The 7416-nt window shown below is 35.6% G+C and overlaps 1 long non-coding RNA gene across 1 annotated transcript; it reads right to left on the bottom strand.

The window, feature by feature from the left end:
* Positions 1-443: 443 nt before the first annotated feature.
* Positions 444-2924, bottom strand: LOC128248658 (uncharacterized). Its single transcript, XR_008264815.2, has 2 exons — positions 2835-2924; positions 444-1158 (listed from the first exon to the last, which is right to left on the bottom strand). It is a non-coding gene; the product is annotated as an uncharacterized LOC128248658 (long non-coding RNA).
* Between the last annotated feature and the right edge of the window lie 4492 nt (positions 2925-7416).

Below are 7416 nucleotides of genomic sequence, written 5' to 3'. Positions count from 1 at the left end.
TCGTTTATAATATATTTTGTCGTGTTTATCAATATCCTAAAACTGATGTACTGAAAGCAAGCTTAACCTATTAAACTTTTCTTACTTACCTTCACAATTCAGCTAAAGGTATATAAAAATACATGGCCTCGACATTAGTGATGAGCTCCCCTTGCAAGCTGAAACTCATAATATACGAAGAAAGTGCATCATATTGTTTAACCTATATTTTCAGACAAAGAAACTACTTCAGCTCTAAAAAATGATTCCCATTCTACGAAATTCCCACCGTAACACTGAATCATCAACGGTGGTGTTCCACAAAAAGATAGGCTAGATTCATTTCCAAATAACTATGTATTGGAGCATATAATTATTTGAATAAATCGTATAATGACATGAGTAAACTAGAATTCATTTTGTTACGTGGAAAATATATGTGTATGAATTTATAGAGAAAAATATATCATATTTCAAATAATTTAATGTTTTCTATTATTCCGTCAAATACAGAAGGGATACCAGGACATGTTTTAATATTATAAAACCGTCTACGTTGGCGTCTTTATGTTCTGAGTTCAAATTCTAGCCGATGTCAACTTTGTCTTTCGTCATTTCGGGGTTGATAGAATAAGTACCAGTTGACAACTGGTGTCAATTTAATTGACTTGGCCCCTCCCTCGAAATTACTGGCCTTATGCCAACATTCTAATGTGGTATTCAGCACTGGAATGCTCGCGTTGGATGCAAAATGTAGCACACTTTTCAGAGATATAATATGCAGAAAACAAATTAGAGAATCTAAGCCGCGGAGAAAACAAAAATAAAATAGGTATCAACAAACTGATTAACATGCCATCTCTCACAGAATCCATTTCAAATTCTATCTCACACACTTTGAAATCGCTCAACTTTTGAAGCTTTCTCTACAATACAATATTGTCGGTGAATGAAGCTTTGTGTAACAATATAGCCGTACCGAATCCCAAGCAATATTTCACCCACTCATCATCTTCTACGTATTTATAATGTCCGATGCCATTTGACAACACACTATCCATAGTCGTAGTCTTCTATCGGAATTCTTTCCATGCTCTTCATTTTCCTTTTCTACTCTCGTTGTTTAGTACTTGTCCAAGATTCACCTTAACAACATTTATTTTACTCGTCTCGGAATGCCTGCGGAGAGAGAAAAAAATGTAGTGATTATGCTCGGAGGAATAAAGAATCAGTGCAAAGACAAAGAAATAAATATTTACAGCGGATAAAAAATAACTAAACAAAACACAATGTTTATGAATTGTAGGTGAAAGGAAAATTCAGTCAGCGTCTGGGTTGTGATAAAGACTAAGTAAATGAAGTGCCAGACACGTCTGAATAAAATCAATATTGCTTAGATATTTGAAATAAAAACGAAAACAAAAAACTTATACGTGAAATAGATCAGAGTGTATTCGATAAATTTATGTTTGAAATCTGAAATACCAAACAGTAACGAACCAAGTGAAAGAAAATGAAAATTAGAGATTAAGCATAATACTAGATTACAGCGATCAGAGGGTTTCTTGTATAAAACATTCACTATTAAATATTCGGTCTAGAAGATAACTTACAAATTATATAAGGCAACCTGAGTATTCACACACAGATCCATTGTATCGCGAATACTACTGAATAGATGATGTCAAGAATATACGTATAGCTTCATAAAGGAAAGCTTAATCTCTGAATCGGATAATCATCTCAGAATTTCATTAAAACATAGTAAGAATTTAGGTCAGTAAAGCCGTTTTGACTCACTGAATATAACACAAAGCATATAAATTGGAGAAGTGTACCTATTAATATTATTTTGGGGGAAGTCATAAGAATCATATACGCATATTTGCAAGAAGGAAAGCAGCAGCAAATTCATAGAGGCAGAAATAAAACAAAGACAGTAACAAAGGAAAATGAAAACGTGAAAGGATAAAGTATACAGTATCATATTTTGAAGCTGAAACTGATAGCAGGGAAATATATAGAAAGAAGATGAAAAGTTAATCATAAAACCTTTTCATAAACGAATAAAAGAAAAGAGAGAAGGAAAAATGTAATAAAAGCCAAAAAATGATGTCAATATGGAAAGTTGATAAATATTTCAAACATATCAAAGGTGTAACCTGATGCAGCATGAGGAATGATATATGGAAAGGTCAGGAGACTATCTAGATTCTGTGTAGATGACAATTTAGAGCAACAACAAATAAATATTATTAAAAGAATATGTTAATACGCTTTAGGATTTTTCCCAAAGGCCAGATCATGCAACAGAATCCCGAGTAACATATATTATGATGATAAACAACAAAATGTGTGGGTGAATAAGGTATTTCATATGACAACTAAGCAGAAGCAAATGGAAAAAAAAGAAAAAATATGAATAATATACTGCTATTGGCTGGTTTATTGAAATAAATCCTAAGACATGTGAAAGCAAATTATATTGGGCGTCCAGAGAATCTGCAGGAGAAGCATCAAAGTCTCCAAGTATTAGCTAAAGGGGGACACTGAGATAAACAAATAAATACAAAATTTATGACACAGTTGTGGCAAGCTTATGAATTGCTCACTATTTCTGTACAGATTACTTGAGGTGTAACATGTGTTATGAAATATGAAACCTTGACACGGTTCATATCATGTTCGTAAAACTGCATATCAATAGTAATAAAACTATGACTATTACTACTACTACTACTATTGCTGCTGCTGCTGCTACTACTACTACTACTACTACTACTACTACTACTACTACTACTACTACTAATGATAATAATAATAACAGCTACAACAGTACCAATAGCAAAACTTACATTCAGTGGCGAAAATATATACGTGGTCTGATCAATAAGTATCCAGACGGTTGCTATGGTAACAAAGCTACATCACACAGAGTAAAGCCGCTTGGTTCAGATTGACGACGACCTCTGCTGTGCATGCGCACTAAGGCTTAACGTTGTAGCTCACTTCCGCTGTTCACAGCAGAGCTTGGAATGAACAAGTGTAGCGTCTAATAGTCGTATTGAACATGACTGAAAGTTGACAAGAGAATTTTCATCAAATTTTGCCAAAAGCTTGACGATACTTGCTTTGATGTCTACGCAAACATTCCAAGAAGTTTTCATCATTCTCGACACAATCTAGGAGATCTTGTGCAACTGAAACCTGAGTATCCTTTTTGTCAGCTGAAAGCTGTTTTGGCAAAAACTTGACAGACACACGTCTAATATAGAAATCTTCAGCAATGAACAGAACTATAACTAATCCTCAGATAACCCACGGATGGTAATTCGCCGATTTCTCCTCAGTTTCATGCACGTCTGCGATGTTTTGCTCAGTTCTGCTGATTGCGGGTCTCCTAGAACGTTCTTCAATATCAACGTTTTTTCGGCCATCTTGGACACGTCTATAAAACTCATACACATGTGTGCTGCCCATATACTCCTCTCCATACATTTTCTGAAAATTTGCGTAGGCCTCTGAGCAGGTATCGTCATGACAGCTTTCTCTATGATAGTCAATGCGACGATCACAGGCTACACGCCTTCCTTCCAAGTATTGCTGTAAACAGCAGAAGCATGCTTTTTAGTACCCATGCACAACAGAGTTTATGGTGAATATTTTCCCAGCAGTTTCAATCTGCATGTTTTAGCTTTGTTATTATGGCAACAGTTCGGGCATTTATTGATCAGACCTCGTACTTTAGAGAAATGCAACTAGATGCACCTGTATCCGAAGTAAAAATGTCCCCGACAGACAAGACAAAAAACACCATAGGCAAACAAACTATCCTCCAATATGTTAATGAGAAATAAGAGCAAAGGCGACTGAATGGCAAATACCCTAATGGATTCAGGGATCCTGATGTAGATCAAGCCCTTACTCATCAGGAGCCCTCATGATCTGGTTTCAAACCAGAAAGTGAGGGATATAGATACGACATTGCCTATTAGGATCAGTCCCTTTGAACGAATTACAAAAGTAAAGCACTGAAATATGAAATGTATTCATCATGCCGTATATGACTAGATCACGCAGAGGCTACAGAGATTATCGACTGCAAACTCTTTGGATGCAGCAAAGTGGAAGCAGCAGAATACTTGCAGAACATGTCAACTCAGCGCAGTATATACATTGGTCAATATGTCACACAATATATCTTCTCTCACAAAACAATTGGTGGGAACAGAAGCCACTACAAACTATCCAAAATGCCGAGTTTACAATCCTTTGGAATTACATTGTTCAGAGTGATTGGCAATACTAGCAAATTGATCAGATCTTAGAGCAGAAAATCATACTGAAAAAACTTGTCTCCAGACTGATGTTGAAGACGGAGTAGGCAAAAACATATCTCTTAAAATGTTCGAAAAGCTGAACAAGTATAAGTACATGGAGATTGAAATCGGAAGAATGTGGCATCTCAAAACAAAATCACTAACTCTTTTTATCGAGGCACTTGGAATGATATCAAGAGGAGCAAACAAGTTTGCAAACAAAATTCCAAACAGCCTTAAAACAAAGAATTACAAAAGATCATACTTATAGTGACCCTACATATTCTAGGTAGGTTCCTTGCCATGTAAATGTAACCATACACGCTCTGTGTATCGTTTTCCTTACACAAACAGCACTTTTCAATTGTATGGTATCTCATCTGTTAGCATCTTCACATGCAAAATCTTGTTGTCCCTTAACGTTTCTGGCTCAGATTTGGGTACAACGTGTATAAATTAAAGATAAATCAAGATATATAATAAATCTAATGATGATGATGACGATTATAGTAATGCTACTACTCCTAATAATAATAGAAATTATATACAGTACATGAAGAAATGACACAAAATTAACAGCATTAAAGGCCAAACTGAAAAAAAGATGCTAGATGCAAAGGTTTCGAACAGAATAGACAGTTCTAATCAAATATAAGGTGTCTATTTGAGGAAATAGAGTGACGTCAACACCAGTAACTGATGCAACACTTTTGAAATGCCAGTTAATCACTAAAGGAATTCTGTCATCTATTGTATTGTATTTGCTAAAAGTATGCGTGAAGGTTTGATTATGTTTCCTAATCTTTATTATTTCATTTGCTATTTCCTTTAATTGTGATTCGCTGTAACCGCGTTTAACATAACGATGTACAAAAGCATCTGTATGTTTCCAGCAATTCCCTATGTTAGTACAAATCTGTTTGATCCTCAAAAATTGGGATTTCGAATTTGACCGAATAATATGATGTGGATGATCGGACAACGGTAGAGATAAAAGTGGAATGATGTGGGCCTTCAAAATAACTCTGTCACTATTCTGCTTCCAGAAAACTTAACTTTTGTGTCCAAAAATTCAACGCTAGTTTTTAAAAAAAACTACACGTAAATTTTATGTTGGACTTAATGCCATTGTGTTTAGCATCACAGTCACAAAAAGGCAAGAAGTCATTTAAACTATCCTGTGATCCTTCTCAGACAAAAAAGACGTCATCAATGAACCGTAACCAAACTATTGGTTCATGACCATGAATTGATTTGAATGTCTTCAATGGCTGTGTCTCGAATTTCGTCATGAAGACGATAGCAAAATTAAATCCATGGAGGTACCCATGGCGCAACTCTCATCTAGTGGTAAAATCTTTCACCAAATTTCATTGTGTTACTTTGTAGCACAAATCTCAATAATCTACAGAGAAAATTTGATGGACTACTTTTGTTTAACCGCGTTTCGAAGGCATCCATGCATGCTTCTACCCCTTCATCGTGATCAGTATTGGGATATAAGAAAGGAGCATTCATGGTTACCAATAAGCAGTTCTCGACATGGCCTCGGTGTTTTAAAAAGTTGTTGATTTTAGACACAAGATCAAAAGTATCTCGAATATAGGAACTTATCGCCACGAAAGGATAGGACGATCTTTACACTGGAAAATATGTAAACACTACAAAATCAACACTCTGGGATTTTCCAGTTAACACCAACATAACGATCCATGCTAATCTACCAGACATAGTCATGAAAAAAGGGAAGAAAATACTTGTAGTCTATTAGATATCAGTGTTCCCACTGATAAAAATGTATCTGTAAGGGAACTTAACAAGTTCAGTAAATATAAGGATCTGGAAATTGAAATACAAATTATGTGGCATCTTAAATCAAGAACCGCTCCTGTTATTGTGGGTGCCCTATGTATGATAAGAAAGGTACGTCATAACATCCACATACGATCCCAGGAGAATCATGTCTCAGAAAAATCCAAAGGATCGTGCTAACAAGTACAGCCCATATCCTTAGAAAAACTTAATTTATTTTAATGTTTGTGTAGTATTACATAAAGACATTTCGCTACCGTCCCTACCATTTCCCCTCCACAAGCTTTCATTCAGAATGTAACATCTATTATCCTTCACTTGCCCTAGGACGCAGGGTGTGTCTCGGCGACTGATTGTAACAAACATTAGGATTAAAATTAATAATAATAATAATAATAATAATAATAATAATAATAATAATAATAATAATAATAATAATAATAATAATAATATGCAGTACCAGGCACTGTCTATCATGGCTTGCGATCATAAATGATTGGAAGTGCCATCATGCACATTGTTTTGTAGATGAGCTACAGCAAATATTCTGGTCAATACCACAGATTTGCTTGTCCGTCGTTTGACCTTAAACAGTTGAGCATTTCGTTTCGTTGCGGACGTTATGTGCACCTCTGATTACGAGCATCATAGCCAGGTTTTGAGAGGAATTCTTTGGAGATTGACTCACTCGCCTCCGTAAAAATGGGTTTTTCCTTCAACATTCTTAATCGTTATTCCAGGACAATTTTGTCAGGGTGGGCTACTCGATCAGAAGTGAATTCTAAGTGGACCCCACCTGCAAGGTCATGCGCCGCTCATGTTGATATGAAATCACCATGTCGCGCACATATATATGTGATGCACGTGACTAGTGTTCCCTTATCAGACGGGTAGTCATGATGGTTATACTGGGCTTCGCATATTTTTGCTTCAGCGTCATTTTGATACTATGCACTACTTTCCCACTCAATAATAATAATAATAATAATAAAAACTGAGCAAATATAGAGATCTTGAAATAGAAATTAGCAAAATGTGGAATCTGAAGACGAAAACAATACCTATTGTCATAGGTGCCCTGGGAATGACAGCGAAACGGGCTGATTACTACCTAGATCAGATTCCAGGAAACCCCCAAATGGCTGAAGTTCAAAAGATAGTGCTCATGGGAACTGCCCATATCCTACGTAAAATACTGTCTATGTGATCTCAAATTTTAAAGCAAACACATCATTTTCTTATGGTTTCTTAAACATTCACTTGAACAAAATTGTACAAATCCAAATATATGGTACCCTAGGCATAA

This window comes from Octopus bimaculoides, chromosome 9, assembly GCF_046866305.1.
Source record: "Octopus bimaculoides isolate indiv1 chromosome 9, ASM4686630v1, whole genome shotgun sequence".
Classification (NCBI taxonomy): domain Eukaryota; kingdom Metazoa; phylum Mollusca; class Cephalopoda; order Octopoda; family Octopodidae; genus Octopus; species Octopus bimaculoides.
Note: the sequence above shows the minus strand (reverse complement) of the source record. Positions and strands in the feature narration are given on the sequence as shown.